Source organism: Panthera pardus, unplaced genomic scaffold (assembly GCF_024362965.1).
Source record: "Panthera pardus isolate Hobbes unplaced genomic scaffold, ASM2436296v1 HiC_scaffold_27, whole genome shotgun sequence".
NCBI classification, from domain to species: Eukaryota; Metazoa; Chordata; class Mammalia; order Carnivora; family Felidae; genus Panthera; species Panthera pardus.
Genome location: NW_026526843.1, coordinates 28,847,548 through 28,869,774, shown reverse-complemented (window position 1 = coordinate 28,869,774; position 22,227 = coordinate 28,847,548). Strand labels below are relative to the sequence as shown.

General features: G+C 42.4%; 1 long non-coding RNA gene across 1 annotated transcript; it reads left to right on the top strand.

Annotated features, from left to right (window-relative positions):
- Positions 1 to 469: 469 nt before the first annotated feature.
- On the top strand, positions 470 to 21,273 carry LOC128773891 (uncharacterized). The gene is made up of 3 exons (XR_008418371.1): positions 470 to 578; positions 18,624 to 18,715; positions 21,056 to 21,273. It is a non-coding gene; the product is annotated as an uncharacterized LOC128773891 (long non-coding RNA).
- Positions 21,274 to 22,227: the final 954 nt, after the last annotated feature.

The following is a 22,227-nucleotide window of genomic DNA, read 5'->3' as shown; positions in this document are numbered from 1 at the left end:
CCATTATCTTCTGAATTGAGGGCACCATACCTCCTTTTCACTAATCCAGGTAACAGTGACATATTCTGTCTTTGAAGAGCTGCATTAGAAAACAGAGAATTCATGTTTGCAGCAGTCCTCTCCCGTATCTGTATAGTGTTCTGGATTCTCGGACTCTGGCTTCTCAACCAAGTGTATCCTATTTTTACGGCTCTTTTTTTTTTAACGTCTTTATTCTTATATTTATTTTCCCTCTTTAATGCTACTTTGTGGAGAAAAAGCACAATTGTTCAGACTAACATCTTAATCTGTCATGCCCTTTTAAATTACGAAGGCTTGTGCCCCCCACTCGCCCCCCGCCCAGTTGCTTGACCGGCAACAGACAGACTCCGGACATCCTCCAGCTATTCCGGAGGGTCTCAAAGTACGACCTCACTGCGATCTGAACCAGGTCTCTAATTATTTTCTATTTTGGCCTCTTCGTCAGGCTACAGAGCCGCGGTTGTTGGGGGTCCTCCCACGTGGTCACCACCTTTAAGAAGATTTTCTCCACAGATAACTATGGCTCTAACATGATTTTCCCTAAATTCATATCGCAGGTGAGTAAAGGCTATAACTTCTAACATACCTTTTAAATGTTTGCGAATAACGAAAAGAAATACAACAAAGAGAATAACTTAAAATTGCCAGAAGCGGAGCCTTGGCTTATCGTCTCTCTGCCCGAAGTCAGGTCCAAACTCAGTAAGCCCCTAAAAGATACCCCCTCCGCTTTCCCCAGTCTCTAAGGGGCTGTTTAACTCACCGCCCCAAGAGGACCAACGGGATTTGTTATGGTTACCAGCGTTTTAGCTATCGATTCGGATCTCCAAACCAACGAGTCAAAATACGAACCACGAACCACGGCCGCCAACGAAGGACCGTCAGTCACGCTAGCAACACGCGAGTTCTTAAAGCTAGGTCCTGCCCACTGAAGCTGGAGTTCCGGCGTATCTAATAGGTCAAGGATGGCTGATTGACAGCGGATCTGACCAATCGCTTCAGGGAAAACCCCACTCACCTAACAGACGCCTGGTTGGCGCCAAGGCAAAAACCAAAAACTCAAAATGTATCTGATTTTGATCCCAACCCCCCCCTTTTTTTTTTAAAGAGAAAGGGGGAGCCCGAACGGGGTCGGCGGGGGAGGGGGAGAGAGAGAGAGAGAGAGAGAATGAATCTCAAGTCGGCTCCATGCTCAGCACGGAGCCGACTTGGGCCTGGATTCCACGAACCTGAGATCAGGACCCTAACCAATGTCAAGAGTCAGATGCTCAACCGACTGAGCAACCCAGGTGCCCTGAAAAATAAAATATTTAAAGAAGAAAAGAAGAAAAGAAAAAGAATTTTGTGGGAGCTTTATTTGTCTGTGCCAGTTTGTGTTTCACACATACCTTTTTCTACTCTTGTGAATGAGATAGTTTGTTTCCTGTTTCTATTCCTGTTATTGTTTGAAAGAAAGCTGTTGGAATATAATAATACAATGGTAATTGTAAAATCTAGGTGGTGTGCATTCACTATAAAATTCTTTAAACTTTTCTATACATTTGAAATTTTTTATAATACATGCTGGAAAATAAAACAAGAGGGAGCTACTTTATAATACTTTAAGAAAGAAAAAAACAAAAAAGTTATGGGATTCAGTGTTTATATCTTACATACAGCTTGTATTAGTTAGAACTCTGGTTTGCAAGTGACAGAAACCCAAGTTGAATAAGCTTGAGGAAAATGGAGTCTATTAGCTTCTATAACTGGGAAAGACAAAGCAGATCTCAGACACACCAGGATCCAGAGACTCAAATGACTAGGTTCTCAGTCATCTCTTCATCTCCATTCTCTGCTTCTCTCTTCTCTGGATTGCCTCATTCTCTAACACTCTTCCACATGATAGAGACATGGCTACCAACTGCTTTGGGGTCACAGCCTTACAGTTTAACATCCAAGGAAAAGAGAGAGCTATTTCTTTACCTCTGATCTGGATTATTCCAAGAAAGGTCTTATATATCTGGCCTAGGACACATGCCTACCCCTTGCAGCTGCTACTGTGCCCAGCAGAGTTTGATATTATTTTCTTTCTTTTTAAAATTTTTTTTAACATTTATTTATTTTTGAGAGACAGAGAGAGATGGAGTGTGAGTGGGGGAGGGGCAGACAGGGAGGCAGAGAATCCGAAGCCGGCTCCAGGATCTGAGCTGTCAGTACAGAGCCCCACACAGGATGTGAACCCACAAGATCATGACCTAAGCTGAAGTCGGACACTTAACCGACTGAGCCACCCAGGTGCCCCCAGAGTTTGATATATATTATGATTAGCTCATCCTGGGTTAGGTGCACAGCCATGTGTGTGGAAGGTGAATGGGACAAGGTACTATCATTGCCTATCCTACCAGGACTATACTGAAAGGACAGTGGGGTGTCTGGGTTGCTCAGTTGGTTAAGCATCAGACTCTTGATTTCACCTCAGGTCATGATTTCATGGTTCGTGTGATTGAGCCCTATGTCAGGCTCTGTGCTGACAGCACGGAGCCTGCTTGGGATTCTCTCCCTCTCTCTTTGCTCCTCCCCTGCTCGTGAATGCTCTCTCTCTCTCTCTCCCCCTCTCTCTCTCTCAAAAATAAATATTGAAAACAGAGAAAGGACAGTGAAGGAGGAGCAGCTCTCCAAAGGAAGAAGAGTGCTATTACTAGAAGCAGGAAAGAAAGAATGCTGCCAGGCAAACTGAAACAGCAGATGTCCACTATATAGACTTCTTAGCTTCCATGTTTTTTTAAATTACATTTATTGGATTCTCAATGCATATAATCATATCATCTGTAAATAATTATTCTTTTTTCTCTGTATTCCTTTTAGATTTATACAGCCTTTTTCATTTTCTTCATTTATTACATTTTAGAACCTTCAAAACATTATAGAGGACATCCGTACCTTATTCCTGAATTTGTCGGGAGATGACTTGATCATGATGCTTGCACATAGCTTTTTAATATTCTTTCCTATGTTTAGAAAGTTCTCTTCTATTCTTTTGTACTTAGAATTTTTATAAGGCATAGCTGCTGGTTTTTATCCAGTACCTTTTGTCCATCCATTGACAGACATAAAAAATAACAATTTTTGTAAGGAATGAAGTACATAAATCACCTGGAAACAATAAGGAAAAGAAAAAACTGGAATGTAGAGTCCACCTTCCCTGAAACCAAGAGATAACTGTTACATGAAAGCATAAGTTGTGAAAATAGAAAGCGGGTTGACAGGCAACTGAATGATGATAGCTGGCATTAAGAAGCACTCACAGTATACTATAGACTGTTCTTTTTTTCCTTTTTTTAAGTATATTTATTTATATTGAGAGAGAGCAGGGGAGGGGCAGAGAGAGAGAGAGAGAGAGAGAGGGAGAGAATCCCAAGAAGGCTCTGCACTGCTAACACAGAGCCCAATGCGGGGCTCGAAATCATGAACCATGAGATCATGACCTTAGCTGAAACCAAGAATCAGATGCTCAACTGACTGAGCCACCCAGGCACCCCTACTATAGACTGTTCTAAGTGCTTCATGTATGGTACCCGGGCAAAGAGGTTTCTTATTTGTAGAAACCAAACCAGAGAGAGATCTGAATGCTCATGATATGGTTCCTTCTGCTTGTGAACGTTCACTGACCTATACACTTACCATTTGTGCATTTTTGTACGTTATCTGTCAGTAACAAGTTTTTAAAGTAGACTGAAAAACAAAGAAGTGAAAATGAACCTGAGAGGTTATAGACTTGAAGACAACGGTAGTGGAGTGTGCTAGACTAAAAATAGGGGCAATGGAGGAAAGTCAAGGATTTTAGTTTCCACATCCAGTGCCCAGAATACAGGCACCCAGGCTTACAACCCAGGTAGGATAGATTTAAACTATCCTTCTCCAGGGGCACCTGGCTGGCTCAGTTGTTAGAGCATACAACTCTTGATCTCAGGGTTATGAGTCTGAGCCCCATATTGGGCATGGAGAGCACATGAACAAACAAGCAAATAGTCCTTCTCTGGAGAACTAAACCACCCCAGAGAAAAGACTACTGATAGCCCAACCAAAAAGTATCCTGCCATTCGTCCAATCACATACAACAAACACCCCCCCAACCCAAGCACACAGAACTTCCAATTGGCTTTTTAGTGCCTTGCTATTAAATATGAACAAATGACCCAGGATTTCAGACAGTTCAAGGAAATTTCAACATGAAAGCCAGAGGCCATTCCAAAAAAACAAAAACAAAAACAAAAAACAAAAAGAGGAACTTGGATAAAGGGGACAATGTAGGGAGCAGATGAAAACATAAAAACAACCACTAGGCTTCTGCTCTAATTAGTATTTCAGAGAAATAAGAGACAATGTTATATTCATAAAACATGAAACAGGAATGGGGAACAAAAAGCCCACACAGAGGCACACCATTGTGAAATTTCAGAATACCAGAGTTAAAGAGCACAACTTAAAAGCTTCCAGAAGCAGGACAAAAGGCCCGTACAAAGGATTAGGAAGAAGAATAACACCGGGCTTCTCAACAGAAATAGGTAAAGCCGAAAGGCAATGGAGTCATGTGTTCAGTATTCTTAGTGAATATAATTTCCAAGATAGAATTCTATATTCAGCCAAACTATCAATTGAGTGAGTAGAATAAATACATTTTCAGACATGCAGTTACCAAAACTTTTTCTTCCCGTGCATGTTTTCTCAAGAAGCAACTGGAGGACATGCTTCACTAACCCCAAAGAGTAAACCAAGATGGAAGAAGACACAGCATGTAAGAAACAGAGGATCCGACACAGAAGATTGGAGTAGGAAGACAGAGGGCTCCAAGTTAAAAAAAAAGGAGGAACTGATAGATTATCTGTTAATTTAACTGTGTTAAAATTTATATGGAGGGTGCCTGCATGGCTCAGTCAGTTAAGCATCTGGCTTTGGCTTAGGTCATGATCTCACAGTTCATGAGTTTGAGCCCGGCATCGTGCTCTCTGCTGTCAGCACAGCCTGATTCAGATCCTCCGTGCCCCTCTCTCTGCTCCTCCCCCACCTCAAAAATAAATAAACATTTTTTTTTAACTTAAAAAAGTTACACTGAAAGTTTGTTGGATGGTTTGGAAGGACTTAGCCATAGGTACAGACAGGGCTGCCATTACATAACTGCACTGGCCATGTGCTGTACAAATCTAAGGAACACCGTACAAAACACACAAAGCAAATGAAAAGGAGGAACAATTATTAAATCCAGGAAAAGAAAAAAGTTGTTTAAGAAAGGAAATATAACCATAATATAGTACTGGCTCATCAGTGAATTCTTTTTATGTAATCATAATGATATAAACAAAATAGTTGATCCCAAAATTGCTGTAATTCTACCAAGATGAGGAGGAGAGGAGAGGTGGAAAGGTAAGAGAGCTAAATAGTCCATGGCCATACCACACTGAACATGCCCAAGTTCACCTGATCTTGGAAGCTAGGCAAGGTTGAACTTGTTTAGTACTTGTATGGGAAAACTAAATAAATCAAGATATATCTATGCAAAGGAATACTATGAAGCCACAAAAAAGAAAGGGCTGGAACTATATGTACCCATTTGAAAGGTATTTTTGATGCATTAAGTGGGATATAAAATCAGTTATAGCCCAATGTGTATTGACTAATCCTATTTTTGTTTAGAAATATGGGGGTGCCTGAGTGGCTCAGTTGGTTAAGCATCTGACTTCAGCTCAGGTCATGATCTCGCAGTTCATGGGTTCAAGCCCCCATGTCGGGGTCTGTGCTGACAGCTCAGAGTCTGGAACCTGCTTCATATTCTGTGTCTCCCTCTCTCTCTGCCCCTCCCCCACTCATGCTCTGTCTCTCTCTCTCTCAAAAATAAATAAACATTTAAAAAAAAGATGGGGGGGCGCCTGGGTGGCTTAGTCGGTTGGGCGGCCGACTTCGGCTCAGGTCATGATCTCGCAGTCCGTGAGTTCGAGCCCCGCGTCAGGCTCTGTGCTGACAGCTCAGAGCCTGAAGCCTGTTTCAGATTCTGTGTCTCCCTCTCTCTGACCCTCCCCCGTTCACGCTCTGTCTCTCTCTGTCTCAAAAATAAATAAACGTTAAAAAAAAAAAGATTAAAAAAAATTTTTTTTTAAATAAATAAATAAAAAGATGGGCCATTTGTGGGGTGCCTGAGTAGCTCAGTTGGTTAAGTGTCCAACTTCAGTTCCGGTCATGATCTCATGGTTCATGGGTTCGAACCCACATCGGGCTGTGTGCTGACAGCTCAGAGCCTGGAGCCTGCTGCAGGTTCTGTGTCTTCCTCTCTCTGCCCCTTCCCCACACGTGGTCTGTCTCTCTTTGCCTCTTAAAAATAAAGAAACGTAATAAAAAAAAATTTTTTTAAAGACCTCTCCCTTTAAATAAATAAAATAAAATACAGACCTCTGCTCTTGATGCTGAGGGCAGATCTATCTCCAGTGAAGAGGGCCTAGTCTTTAAAACCAGAGGTCCCCGACTGTTGGAGGCATCATCTCTGGCTACTCTACCATGTTGGCTTTGCAAGGGCTCAGGGAGGTCAGAGGCCTGTCTCTTGGGGCAGTGGGTGGTGGGGAGCAGAGGCTGCTGTCATAGGAGGCCTACTTGAGCAAAGTCTCTCTGAGCTTGAACCTGACTTCTCAGCCCTGCGCGTGACATTGGGAGAAGCCCCAGAGGGTGGAGGCTTTGTCTCTGGGCATTGTAATCAGCATTAGCTGAGGCTACCACTTGCTGTATATGGTTCTGCCGGATGTGTCCTGCACAAGGATGCACATTTGAAGGTGTATGTGGGAGGGGAGTAAAATCTTCTAGCCTTGTGCCCTCCTGCAGGAATGCCACTATCGGCAGAGAAAGGAAGTTTGTTTTACAATTGGCCTATCCAAAGGGGTGCCATTTTCTAATCAATTCACCCTGAGGGGGCACTTTTATTTTAGGCAATTTTTCTACTCTGAGAGTTCTGCTAGTGGCCAACTTGGCCCTCTCAGAAGTACTGAAATGCAGATACTAGGTTTCTAGATCCTAATGGGGGTTGATTAGAAGTCCTGAGTATTCAGAAGCCAGCACTGTAAGAGGCCCTTTCCCCTCGCCTCTCTCGGAGTGAGTTCTAGCCACTCTCTTTGCTTCAGGCAAATTGACATAAGAAAATTACTTTGGTCAGATTAGATCAAGATGACAGCCTAAGCACTAGTAACTTTGTCCCTATTGTCTCCTCCCCAAATCCTTTAAAAGGACCAAGAGTGGGATAATTAAAGGCAAGTGTACCATCAGCAGTTCAGAAATTGTAAAGAATCCCTTGAGGATAGAAATCAGATATAATCATATTGATAAGAGAGGAGAAGGAGCCCAGTCTAAAACATGCAGGAGAAAATTATTTGAGCAAATCCAGAGAAAATCAAATCTCAGAATGAAGAAATACAAAAAGGGGGGGGGGGGGCGTGTCCTCTAGTCAATTACAGAATTGCATTCAGAAAACAAAGATCAATTCTGCTCCTCTGTGACTAGCCCTGCCTGTTTATCCCTCAACGCACTCCAAAGTTAAAACCTAAAATTTCACACCAAAGTTAAGTGAGCGATTTGCTTTGCAAAGTTGGCTTGTGTGAGTACAGGATTCTAGAAAAAAACAGAGCAGACCTTGGTATGTATGATCTAGACTTCCACAAAATATGTGAAAATCAAAAAAAAAGAAGCACCTCTGGCCAGGAGAGAATACCCTCAAGTCCTCTGCCAAACTAAAATTGTTTTGGCAATTTACAGAGAGCTAGAGCAATAGCGTTTCTACCTCTTCCAAACCCACCCACTTTATTTATTTATTTATTTTTGATGTTTATTTATCTTTGAGAGAGAGATTGACAGAGTGTGAGCAGGGGAGGCAAAGGGAGACACAGAATCCCAAGCAGGCTCCAGGCTCTGAGCGGTCAGCACAGAGCCTGATGTGGGGCTTGAACTCACAAACTGCAAAATCATGACCTGAGCCGAAGACAGACGCTTAACCTACTGAGCCACCCAGGTGCCCCTAAACCCACCCACTTTAAAGTGAAGCCTCTTTACCCACCACTTTATTTTTTTAACGTTTATTTTTTTTTTTGGGGGGGGGGGAGGGCAGACGGAGAGGGGGACAGAGGATCTGAAGTGGGCCCTGTGCTGACAGCAGAGAGACCGATGTGGGGCTTAAACCCACAAACCATGAGATCATGACCTGAGCTGAAGTTGGACGCTTAACAGACTGAGCCACCCAGGCACCGCAGTATACCCATCCACTTAAAAACAGCACATGCAACCCACTTATACAGAGCCTACCTGCTCAGGAGACAGGCCAGTTGGGGAACACAAATCTGCAGAGGAAACCCAGGCAAGCTATGTTTGCTAATGATTTGTCCCTTATTCATGAATATATATGGACAACAAAGAATTACCGAAAATATTTGGAGAAAATCTACAACATAAAAGAGAAGAACAAAAATGAATAAATAGTACAATTGACCCTAAGTGGTGAAGGGGAGTGGGGAATGAAATAATATACAGAACAAAACTCCAATTTTCAGATTCTAATTTTTAGGCATATTCGGAACACATTGTAGACATATTCAGAACCTCTATGAATGACTCAGGTAGGCATTACAGCAAAATGAAAAATGAATCCTCAAAACAGGAACATTGTAGAATGTAAGAAATAGTGGTAAGCAAAGAAATATAAAACTTCGAGTTTTCCAAATGCTAGCAAAAAATGAGCACCATTTCAGGGGTACTTGGGTGCCTCAGTTGGTTAAGTGGCCGACTTCGGCACAGGTCATGATCTCACGGTTTGTGGGTTCGAGCCCCGCATCGGGCTCTGTTTTGACGGCTCAGAGCCTGGAGCCTGCTTCAGATTCTGGGTCTCCCTCTCTCTCTGCCTCTCCTCTACTTGTTCTCTCTCTCTCTCTCCCTCAAAAATAAATAAATGCAAAAAAAAGATCTTTGAATCAAAAGAAAATATAATTCAGAGCTAAAACTATTAAGAGACAAAAGGATACTTAATCCTGATAAAAGTTACACTTGGGGCGCCTGGCTGGCTCAGTCAGTGGAGCACGCAACTCTTGATCTCTGGGTTGTGAGTTCAGGGGGCATGTTGGGTAGAGATTACTTGAAAACAAAATTTTGGAAAAAATAACAATAAAATAAATAAAATCTTGGGGAGACTGGGTTGCTCAGTTAAGGGTCTAACTCTTGGTTTCAGCCCAGGTCGTGATCTCATGGTTCGTGGGTTTGAGCCTCATGTCAGACTCTGTGATGCCAGTGCAAAGCCTGCTTGGGATTCTCTCTCTCTCTCTCTCTCTGCCCCTCCCCGGCTCGTGCTCTCTCTCTCTCTCTCTCTGTCTCTCTGTCTCTCTCAAAATAAATAAATAACACTTTAAAAAACATAAATAAAAAATAAAATCTTAAACAAAGAGGTACATTCCACCAAGAACATGTGACAATCATGGACGTTAATGCATATAACAAATGAATGAAAGACACACAAAGTCAAGTCTGTTAGAAATACAAGGAGAATAAAAATTTACAAATAACCAATCATAGGAAGGAGATTCCCCCTCTCTTGCTCCCCCTTTCCTCTCTCCCTCCTTCTGTCCATATCCCTTTCCTACCTTCTCCCCTACTTTCCTCTAAAAATATATATTTAGCAGCTAATACATGTCAGGTATTGTGTTAGGTACTGTGAGCACAATAGCAAGCAAAACAACCTTGGTGCCAATCAGTGGAGCTTACAGTCTAGTCAGAGAGACAAATGTTATTCATTTTTTAAAAAGTTTACTTATTTGTTTTGGGAGGGAGAAAGTGCAAGCGGGGGAGGGGGCAGAGAGAATGGAAGAGAGAGAATCCCATGCAGGCTCCACACTGCCAGCATGGAGCCTGACACAGGGCTCAATCTCACAAGCCTTGAGTTAGTGGCCTGAGCCAAAGTCAGACACTTAACTGACTGAGCCATCCAGGCACCCTGAGACAAACATTATTCAAATATTGATTCAAATACATGTAAAATTATAACTGTGATGAGTGCTCTGTAGGCGAGGTACACAGAGGTGTGAGAGGTCAGGGAAACTTCCCTGAGCAAGCAAAACCTCTCCAGAGATCTGAAAAGTGCATGGGAACTAACTCAATGAGAAAGGAGAAAATATATTCCAAGAAGAGGGAAGGGCATGTGCAAAGGCCCTGTGGCAGGAGGAAGCCTACTGCATATGAAGGACAAAAGAGAGCTGGTGCAGCTGTGGCTCAGTCAGCAAGTGGAGAATTTTAATTAAATTTATATTTTAAATGTTTATTTATTTATTTTGAAAGTGGGCGGGGGAGGGCAGAGAGAGAGGAAAAGAGAATCCCACACAGGCTCTGCACAGTGCAGAGCCCAGTGCAGGGCTTGATTCCACAACCCTGGGATCATGACCTGAGCTGAAATCAAGAGTTGGATACCTAATCGACCGAGCCACCCAGGTGATTCAGCAAGTGGAGAATTTTATAAAATGACGCTGAGGAGACAGATGTTGGCCAGATTGTACAGGGACTCAGAGGCTATGTTAGTGATTTGTGTCATCCTAAGCACAATAGGGATTATTGAAAGGATTAAAAGTGAAAAAGACAACTCCATCTGTAAAAGGTACTGGATGAGGGGCAAACATCAAAACAGGGAGGTCAATTAGAAGACTACAACTACCTGTCTAGTGAGAAAAGAATATATCTTAGTGGTGGTGAGAGTGGTAGACACTGAGAGAGAAGAGAGCTTTAAGAGGTGCTTGGTGAGCAAAACTGATAAGGCTTCAGGATGGGTGTTGCATGAAAACGGGAGAACCGGGACGTGACAAAGGTGACCTGTCCTGGTTTTCTGGGTCTTGCAAATGGATGGATGATGGTGTCGTTCACCAAGATAAGGAACACTGCAAGAGGACTGGATTATTGTTTCTGATTTTTAGAGGGAAGAGGAAGGAAAGAGTTTGGTTTTGAATATGTTGTGTTTGAAGTGCTTTTGAGACATCCAAGAGGAGATGTATAGTAAGCATGGGATAAAAATATTTGAAGCTCAGAGAAAAGCTGGAGATACAAATTTGTGAGATATACGAACAGGTGGTAATTGAAATCCCGGATTTGGATGAGATTTTATTTTATTTTTTTAAAATGTTGATGTCTTTTGAGAGAGACAATGCAAGCACAAGCAGGGGAGTCCAGCATGGGGCTTGATCTAATGAACCGTGAGATCATGACCCGAGCCAAAATCAAGAGTCAGACACTTAACCAACTGAACCATCCAGGCACACCAGGATGATATTTTAAAGTGAGGAGATGGGCTATAACTGGGTTGAATGTTACCATTTAGTGGTTGAACAAAGGAGGATAAGGAGGAACCAAAGAGGTATGAGAAAAGCCAGGAGAGTGATGTGTCAGATAATCCAAGGAAAGGGAATATTTCAAAAAGAGGGGAAGGCTGTGTGGAGGTTCCCCCCAAAATTAAAAATATAACTACTATATGATCCAGCAATTCCTCTTCTGGGTGAAAGAAAACAAAAACACCAATTTGAAGAGATATATGCCCTCCACGTTCATTGCAGTATTATTTTGTTTAAAGATTTTACTAAGTAATCTCTATACTCAACATGGGGCTCAAACCCACAACCCTGAGATCAAGAGTCACATGCTCCACAGACTGAGCCAACCAGGTGCCCCCAGTGATGCATTATTTACAATAGCCAAGATATGGAAATGACCTAAGTGTCCACTGATAGATAAATGGATAAAGAAGATGTGATATATATATATACACTGGGATAATACTCAGCCATATAAAAGAATGATATCCTGCCATTTGTGATAGCATGGATGGCCCCAGAGGGTATTAAGTGAAATCAGTCAGACAGAGAAAGACAAATGCCATATGATTTCACTTCTACGAGGAATCTAAAAAACAAAACAAACAAAACAAACAGAAACAGACTCATAGATACAGGAAACGAACTGTTGGTCACCAGAGAGGGGAGGGTTTGGGGGATGGACAAAATAGGGGAAGGGGATTGAGAGGCATAAATTTCCAGGGGTGCCTGGGTGGCTCAGTTGGTTGAATGCGTTGATTTCAGCTCGGGTCATGATCTCACGGTTCAGGGCATCGAGCCCTGGTTTCGGGCTCTGTGCTGACAGTGAAGAGTCTACCTGGGATTCTCTCTCTCCTCTCTCTCTGCCCCTCCCCTACTCACATGCTCTCTCCCCACCTCCCTCTCTCTCTCTCTTTCTCAAAATAAATAAATCAACTGTTTAAAAAAAAAGAGGTATATACTTCCCGTTATAAAATAAATAAATCATGAGGATGTAAAGTACAGCATAGAGAATATAGTCAATAATATTAAAGTAATTGTGTGACAGATAATAACTAGACTTATTGTGGGGATTGTTTCATAATGTGTAAAAATATAGAATCACTATGACGTATGCCTGAAACTAATAGGGTATTCTGTGTTGATTATACTTCAATTAAAAAAAAAAAGAGGGAACGGTGACCTATGACAAGAGCTGCCTACAGAGTAAATAAATGAGGATGAAAACATGTCTATTACATTTATAGCAACATGAAGGTCATCTCTTTTTTTTTTTTTTTACTTAAAATGTTTATTTTTGACAGAAAGAGAGAGACACACAGAGTGTGAGCTGGAGGAGAGGGAGGGAGACACAGAATCCGAAGCAAGCTCTAGGCTCTGAGCTGTCAGCACAGAGCCTGACACGGGGCTCGAACTCACAGACTGTGAGATCGTGACCTGAGCTGAAGTCGGACGCTTAACCGACTGAGCCACCCAGGCGCCCCTTGATGAAAGTCATTTCTGACTGCTCCAGTTATTTATTTCTGCATAATCCACAATCCCAAAATTTAGTGGCTTAAAACAAAAACTTAGTTATTATTTTTTTTACAAGTTTTTAAAATGTTTATTTATTTATTTTGAGAGAGTGCGAGCAGGGGAGGGGCAGAGAGAGAGATTGGTAGAGAGAAGTCCAGGCAGGCTCCACACCATCAGCACAGAGCCCAAAACGGGGCTCAATCGCACAAACCATGAAATCATGACCGGAGCTGAATCAAGAGTCGGACGCTCAACTGACTGAGCCCTCCCAGCGCCCCCAGTTATTATTATATCCCGTGGTTATTTGTGTCAAGAGTTCAGACGGGGGACATCAGAAGAAGCTCATGCCGGATGACTCGAATAGTTCTCCAGTGTCTCCTCATTCGCACCAACACATGATATTATTTGCCTTTTTTGAAATTATTTTTTTATTTTTTTCAAGTTTATTTATTTTGAGACGGGGGCGGGGGGGGGGGGGAGACAGCATGAGTGGGGTAGGGACAGAGAGAGGGAGAGAGAGAGAATCCCAAGCAGGCTCCACGCTCTCAGCACGGAGCCTGATGAGGGCTTGATCGCACGACCCTGAGATCATTACCTGAGCTGAAATCAGGTGTTGGAGGCTCCACAGACTGAGCCACCCAGGTGCCCCTGTTCAGTTTTTAATAATTTGAAAATTTTCTGACACCCCAGTCTTATCTTTTCCCTGCCTGGTTCCCACAGCCAACGTTTCTCCATGGAGCCCAGGTTTTTTCTATTGGAGAATGGAGGAAATTTGGTAGTATCTATTAAAGTAAAAATCTACTTAACCTTCAACCTTGCAATTCTATTAGGAATATAGCTTAAAGAGGGGCTCCTGGGTGGCTCAGTTGGTTAAGTGTCTGACTTCAGCTCAGGTCACCATCTCACGGTTCATGGGTTCCAGCCCCACGTTGGGCTCTGTGCTGACAGCCCAGAGCCTGCTTGGGATTCTCCGTCCCTCTCTCCCTCTGCCCTTCCCCCATTTGCACTCTCTCTCTTTCAAAATAAATAAATAAACTTAAAAAAATACTTTAAAAAAAGGAATCTGGTGTAAAGAAATAATAACACTGTTTTAAAAGAGGTATGTGCAAGCCATTTTTTGTGTATAAGCATTTTAAATGCATTATTGTATGTATTAATAATTCATTCAACAAATACTTCTTGCATGTTTATTATGGGTTCATCACTATTTTAGACCTTGGGAATAGAGCAGGGAATTAGACAAAGTACCTATCCTCTTGGAGCTTACAATTTAGTGGGAGAAATGATCAACACTAAAAAATGGATAAATAAGATGAATGTAAGACAGTCCTGCCAGTTGGAGTACTGGTAAAAAATAGATGGTACATTCTAATGCAAGAATTGATGAGTTTAATGAAAGAATATTTACAAAATGGTGAACAATGGTAAGGGAAATAACAAGGAACGATTCAGCACCCAGAATGGGAGAGGGGTGAGAAGACATTACCATAGCTTGTCATTAAGAAGCAAGGGGAGGAAGAAGTTAACTGGAACTTGGAGAGAAATATAGCATTAGGAGAGAGTCACCGGCTAGGAATGTGGCAGCTGCTGAAAAAAATCATGGTAGGGAGGGAGATGGGGAATTAATACCACAACTTCAGTCTCTCCCACCCTCCTGTCTCTTCAGGGGGCCTTTCATAGGCACAACCCAAAGGGGAAGCCAGAAGGCCAGGAAGCCTGTTGTTGAAGATCATAAAGCCTATTGTTGCAGGGCTCAGAGCAGGGTGGAAAGGGATAGAGCAGATCTGGACAGGCAACACGAGAATATTCAAGTGCTGTGGGCAAAAGAAGGGGAAAAGAAATAGAAAGTGAAATGGGTCACTATTTTATTTATTTATTTTTAAATATTTGTTTATTTTGAGAGAGAGAAAGAGAGAGAGAGTGCACAAGCTGGGGAGGGAGAGTGCACGAGCAGAGAGAGAGGGAGAGAGAAAGAATCCCAAGCAGTGCCACACTGTCAGTGCATGGAGCCTGATGTGGGGCTTGAACTCACAAACTGTGAGAGCATCACCTGGGCTGAAGTCAGATGCTTAACCAACTGAGCCACCCAGGCAGCCCCAAAATGGAACACTATTTTAGATAGTATTAGGATAAGGTAATATTTGAGGAATGGCATGGAGAAAGTGAGGGAGGGAGTCACATGGATATCTGAGAGAAGCACACTCTAGAGGGAGCAAAGTGCAAAGACCCCGAAGTGTTATACACACAGTGAAATATTACACAACAACCAAAATGAGTGAACCACAGCAATGTGCAAATATATGTGGATGTGTCTTAGAAAATTACATATTGAGGGGAAAAATTATGCTCTGAAAGAGTACATATAGTCTAATAATCTTTTTATTAAAAAGTAAAGATAATAAAAATACATTTTTAAGAATGATATATCTATACATGTATGTATGTACACACACATACACACTCGCAAACATGTAAATAAGTACAATAGAATTGTATTAGGAGCATCTGGGTGGCTCAGTCGGTTAGGCGTCTGACTCTTAGTTTTGGCTCAGGTTGTGATCTCATGACTTCCTGGGTTTGATCAAGCCCCAAAATGAGCTCTGTGCTGGCGGCTCAGAGCCTGTTTGGGATTCTGTCTCTCTCCTCTCTCTCTGCTCCTCCCCCACTCGTGCTGTCTTTCTCTCAAAATAAATAAACTTAAAAAAAAAAAAAAAGAATTGTATTAGAGTGCAACAGAGTGATGAACACCAGATTCAGGATGATGGTTCTTCGCCTTGGTGGGGGGGTGGGGTAGAGGCAGGGGAATGAGATTGGGGGCCGTGGAGTCAGATTTGGTTATTGGGTTCATGGATACTTACTACGTTATTAAAAATAACTAACTAAAATTGAGCTATACTTGGATTAATAAGGAGAATGTGTCATTAATCAAGGGTTATGATTAATTTAGTCCTGTTCATCTGAGGACCAATGAAAAAATGACAGGCTCTGAGAACAGTATGGACCATGCTTGGCATTCTCGTGGAAAAGCAGGAGGGCCACTGTGGTTGGAGCACAGTGCAGGAAGGGGAGAGTAGCACTAGATGACATGGAGGGATGACTGAGGGCCAGATCGCATAGGGGCTTCAGGGCATGGTGATGACCTTGGACATTATTATAACTGAGATGGGAAGCCACCTGGAGTTTTAAGCAGGAGAGTTACATGATCTGACTTATGTTTTATGTTTTATTTTTTTTTAATGCTTACTTATTTTTGAGAGAGAGAGAGACGGACAGGGCACACACGAGCGGGGGAGGGGCAGAGAGAGGGAGACAGAGAATCCGAAGTGGGATCCGGGCTGACAGCAGACAACTGGATGTGTGTCATGTGTCAACTCATGAAAGGTGAGATCATGACCTGAGCCAAAGTCAGAAGCTTAATTGACTGAGCCACCCAGGCGCCCCATCTGAATTAGGTTTCAAAAGGTTCACCCTATCTGCTGTGTAAAAAGTAGACTGTAAGGTGGGGGCAGGCACAAGAGTGGAAGGAAGAAGGCAAACTAAGAAGCTAGTTTAGTAGTCAAGGTGAGAGATGATAGCAGATTTGACCAAGTCGCAGTGGTAGAGGTATGTGAGAAGTGATGATTTTGGATAAAGATATATATGTACTGTATATACATATGTATATATATGTTTTTAAATTTTTTAATGTTTATTTATTTTTGAGAGAAAGAGAGAGAGAGGCATGCAAGAGGGGGAGAGGCAGAAAAAAAGGGAGACAGAATCTGAGAGAGATTCAGGCTCCGAGCTGTCAGCACAGAGTCCGACGCAGGGCTCGAACCCACAAACCATGAGATCGTGACCTGAGCCGAAGTCAGACACCTAACCGACTGAGCCACCCAGGCGCCCCTATATATGTTTTTTAATGTAAGCTCTAGGTCCAATGTGGGGCTTAAACTCACGACCCTGAGATCAAGAGTTGCATGCTCTGCCAACTGAGCCAGTCAGTCTCCCCAGATTTTAGATATATTTTGAAAGTAAAGGTGATAGTATTTGCTGATGGACTAGATGTAGGGTGTGAGAGGGAGGACTTAGATGATTTTTGACCCAAGAAAATAGGTGGATGGAATTGCCATTTACTGAGGTGAGAAGACTGCAGATTGGGAGATGGGGACAGGAAGGGAAATGTACAGAGCCACAAAGATCAGAGTGGGTGGGATGAGGGGTGACTTGGGAGTCTGGGTCTTCTTACAGGACTGACGTAAGTGGAGATAGATGTTGTAATGAGAGCAGTCCCTGGTGGATTCAAGGTAGATAGTGATGGTGAGGTGGTAGGGAGCACTGGGTATCTGTGCTTCCACCTGACTCTTGTTGATAGAGGTGAGGAAGTGTGGGGAGGCTTGAAATTTGCCCCACTCTGGGCCCCCTTTTGAGTACTGTTGACAGTGGGTGAAAACCTCCAAGAAGTGTGGTTTTAGTCCCAGTGTATGAGTTTATTCTTGACTTCTGTGAGGGGCAGGGCTGTGTATAGGGTCCCCAGTGACCTCCTGGTGTGTAGTTGAGGATTTTTTAAAAAAGTTTATATATTTATTTTGGAGAGAGAGAACCAGCAGGGGAGGGGCAGAAAGAGAGATCTGAAGCGGGCTCTGCGCTGGCAGCAGAGAGCCCAATGCACTGCTTGAACCCATGAACCAGGAGATCATGACCTGAGTCAAAGTCGGATGTTTAATCGTAAGAGCCACCCGGGCTCCTCAGTTGAGGACTTTTGAGGTTAAGGTAAGTGTTAGAGCACAGGGCCTTGACCCCTCATAATGGGAGGCCAGTAGAAGTTCTGAAGAGCATTGGAGTTCTGTGGGTCCGTCCTACCCTTCAATCCTCTTGTCACTGCCTAAATGACTATCAGAAGAGACTAGTTAAATAAATTATGGTACATACATACTGTGGAATGCTCTATAGCCATCAAAAGCAATGAAGTACTGTGTACCTATCATCTATAATCTGACATAGGAAAATCTCCAAGATATATTTCACCTATAAAGTAAAAAAAGCAAAAGCAAAATAGCATGCATAGTATGATCCTACCTATGTTTACCTATATATGTAAACACAGCAAAAAATTTCTGGAATGATACACACAAAACCATCACCAGTTATTACCTATGGGGACGGAAGGGAAGGGAGGCAAGAGCCCAGGAGGGTGGGGTGGGGCGGGGCAGGGCAGGGCAGGGCAAGGGGGAGGACTTGAACTGTTGTGATTTAGAGAGCACTGCTTGGGTTCAAATCCAGATTCTGGTACTTCATAGCTTCATAATCTTGGGCGAGTTACTTAACCTCCTTTTTCTTTAGTTTCCTCATTTGTAAAATGGAAATAATAATAGTATTCATTTTATAAAGTCACTCTGAGAGTTAAATGAGTTAATATATGAAAGCACTTGCAACAGTGCCAGGCACAGGGTAAGTACTCAATAGGCGTTGCCTATTATTATTGTCATTATTGTCTGCCCCTCCCCTGCTCATGCTCTGTCTCTCAAAAATGAATAAATAAAAAAAAAATTAAAAAAAAAAGAGGTGAGTTATTTACTAAGACTGAAGGGGCTGCTGAGGAGTGGGAGTTCTGAGAATTCAGAAGTTTTGAAAGAATCATCGGAGACAATAAGAGTGGGCTGAAAGCAGGAAAGGATTCCCCAGGAATGCTGAGGGTCCATTTGTGATTGGAAACCACAAATTCAGAGCAGTACCAATTTATTCAACCATGTGCTTTTTCTCTTGCAGTGTTTAACAACTCTAGGGTGGAGGGGAAAGGCTGTGGACCAGATGCCAGGATCTTCAATGAATCAGTAAAGGTGTTGAGGTGTAACCAAATGGTATGAAACTTAGAGGAAGAATCAGGGTTTTTCACCTGAGGGTGGAGGAATTATCTGGAAGTTGTAATGTGGTTGGAGGAGGATGCCCACCTCAGCTCCTGACTCTGCGGTACACACATGTGTTGGTACAAATGGTTTTCACTTCAAAGGGCAGTAAGGGAAGCTCCATCCTCAGGGGAAAGCCATGAATATTCAGGGATGAGTTGGAGAGGATGGTAGGAGAATTTGTTAGTCATGGAATGGTGTTCTAGGAGCCACAGCAGAAGGACCTGAAGTTAAGGTGGAAATGAGAGATCAGGTAGAAAGCACAGAGGAATATGGGGAAAACAACACCGATATAGTAATTTAATAATAATAATAGGGGCACCAGGCTGCCTCAGTTGGTAGAGCATGGGACTATTGATCTCAGGGTCTTTTTTGTTTTTAAGTTCATTTTTGAGAGAGAGCGTGAGAGTGAAAGTGGGGGAGGGGCAGAGAGAGAGGGACACTGAGGATCTGAAGCAGGCTCCACGCTGACAGCAGAGAGTCTGATGCGGGGCTCAAACTCACAAACAGCGAGATCATGACCTGAACGGAAGTCAGACGCTTAACCCACTGAGCCATCCAGGTACCCCTTGATCTCAGGTTCTTGAGTTCAAGGAATGTGCTGGGTGTAGAGCTTACTTTAAAAAATATTGACAATAATAACTAACAATGCTTTGCATGGATTAGCTCATTTTATCTTCACAGCAACCTCATCAAATAGAGCCTTTATTGTATAGATGAGAAGACAGACACAGTCTGTTCAAGTCACTTGCCCAAGGTCACAAAGCAAATAAGTTGAACTGGGTGCTTACATACATGACAGTGACAGAGGAAAACAAAGATGTGAATGAGGCATGGTGAGTTTGACTTATCACAAGTTTGGCAAGATCGTTAGTCCTAACACTCTTCTGATAAATAGGGGGCTCTCAGCTCTCTCCAATTTTCCTGTATTTGGCCCTGGAGGCAGGAGCTGCCATATTGGTGCGACTCTTAGGTGTGCCCTACCCTAGTGGGGGATCAAAGCCAGGCTGCAGAGAGCTCTAAGGTGTAAGGCTGAGAGGCAGTTTGTGGGGAAAATGACCTTAATGGAAGACATCACAGGCCGTAGATTTTTTTTAATGTTTTATTTATTTTTGAGAGACAGAGTGCAAGCGGGGGAGGGGCAGAGAGAGAGAGGGAGACACAGAATCCCAAGCAGGCTCCAGCTTCTGAGCTGTCTGCACAGAGCCCGACACGGGGTGAGATCATGACCTGAGCCGAAGTTGGATGCTTAATCGATTAAGCCACCCAGGGACCCTCATAGATTGTAGATTCTGAGAGATGTGAGACCCAGCAGGGGTCTGGCAGTGACCCAATTCTTTCTTGCAGTAAGAGCCACTTCTCCAGTGTTCCAAACTGTGGCCTAGCTCCTAAAGAACCCCCTCTTTACCGGCTGCTCTGAACGGTTTTGGTGCCAGACTCATTGCTTAAGGAAGCTTATGAAGAATGCGAGGCGGTCTTACCGCAAACTTCCCCTAGCACCATTTTAGAGCTTTGTGTCAAGATGACCCTGTAAAATCCTTTCGTAAATTTAAGGGGGCAAATACCATTGCGAAGCATTTAATGTTTATTATGGCTAGGTCATTTGTTTTAGTGAAACGTGTGATATGATAGACTTGGGTTTTCTGTGTCTTATGCCGTATGTACGTTGAAGCACCTCATAAGTTGTGTGCAACATTCATGCACAAATTACAGCACAGAGAGCATGTTTGACTAAAACGTGAAAGTCCTTCATAAGTACTTATTGCGTGAATAAATGAAGTCCATTATTTTAATTTTTGAAGAGGTTTAGTATGAGGTATTCTTTTGTGACGTATTGTTATAGCAATGATTTATTTGAAGATAAGTCTTTTGTCAGGACCAAACCCCCAATTATATAGCCTTGGAAAAACAAAATCCACTTTATGATGATACCACTTACAACACAAAACCAAAAACACATTACAGTGAAAATTGGGTTCTCTTTATGTATCTGTGTAGGTGGGTCATGAATGAAGGTATTCATGCACATATACAGAACTAAATATCTCATTAATGCTAGTGACCTAATTTAGCATTTGTCATAATTCAGATTCAGTTTCTGTGATTATCAGAGTATATGAAAGTGGATTAAAATATATATGTACATATTGTACATGGGAATATATCTATTCCCATGGATATGATATTTGTCATAATTTGGATTGAGTATGAATAATTTTATAGAATTAAAAGCTATTATTCCTAGCACTGCAAATATTTAACTGTTTTTTTTTTTTTTTTTTTTTGCCAGCACAGAGCCCAATGCAGGGCTTGAACTCATGACCCTGAGATCAAGACCTGAGCTGAGATCAAGAGTTGGACACTTAACCAACTGAACCACCCAGGCGCCCCCACAATTCCCGTTTTAAAGACCTATGACAATTTCTCAGAGAAATAAAGCAACTTTCCCAAAGCCATAAAGCTAATAAATCTTGAAATATGCTTCACCTGTCTAAGAAAATAAACTGTATTTTTTTAAAGATTTTTAAGTAATCTCTACACGCAACGTGGGGTTTGAACCTACAACCCTGAAATCAAGAGTTGCATGCTCTACTGACTGAGCCAGCCAGGAGCCCCCAGTATGATCTTTTTTACACTCATCTCAAACCACTTAATACCTGTTTATTTCTGTTATAATGTATTTGTTGTTACATGGCAGGCTCCCAGGGTGATGTGCCAGGAGAGGAAAGCTATTTGGCAAGAAGCCTGACAGTGTAGCACCAACCACAGCTTGGGGTCTGGGCTTCAGTTTTACATGTTCATAAACTCAATATTCTAAATGTCATAGAGTTGATTGATGCCAAGAATGTGGAGTCACGCTAAGGAAGTTGACAAGAGACTGATGTATAAACCAAAATGACAGTTCATTAATTTACAAAGATGAACAATTGTTCATGAGGATTTGAAAATAGCGAATTCTTGCCAGGCAGGTCTTCATGAGAAGCTAAATTATAATTAGAAGATCGTTCTTACCATAGAATCCAGGAAAAGTGAGTTAGTTGTACAATTCAAATACATACGTTTGTTGTGATTGCTCTAAGTGCCTATCTCCCCAATATATACTATTTGCTCCCTGGAGACTGGTTTGTTTGTTTTACATGTGAGTGCAAATCCACTCCACCACCTGGGTGGTGTCTGTTTAGTTAGGTTTTGTATGTTTCTATAGTTTCTTGGCTATTTTTTTAAAAGTAGGCTTTATGCCCAATGTGGAGCTCAACACGGGGCTTGCACTTACAACCCTGAGATCAAGACCTGAGCTGAGATCTCCAGTCAGTCTGCTTAACCTCTGTTTAATTGACTGACCCACCCAGGCATCCCCTGATTCACTTTTTTTTTTTTGAAGTTACACTAGTAAAACGTGTTTAACTGTTACCTCTCTCTCTTTTTAAATAAAGTTTATTTATTCATTTGGAGAGAGAGAGAGAGAG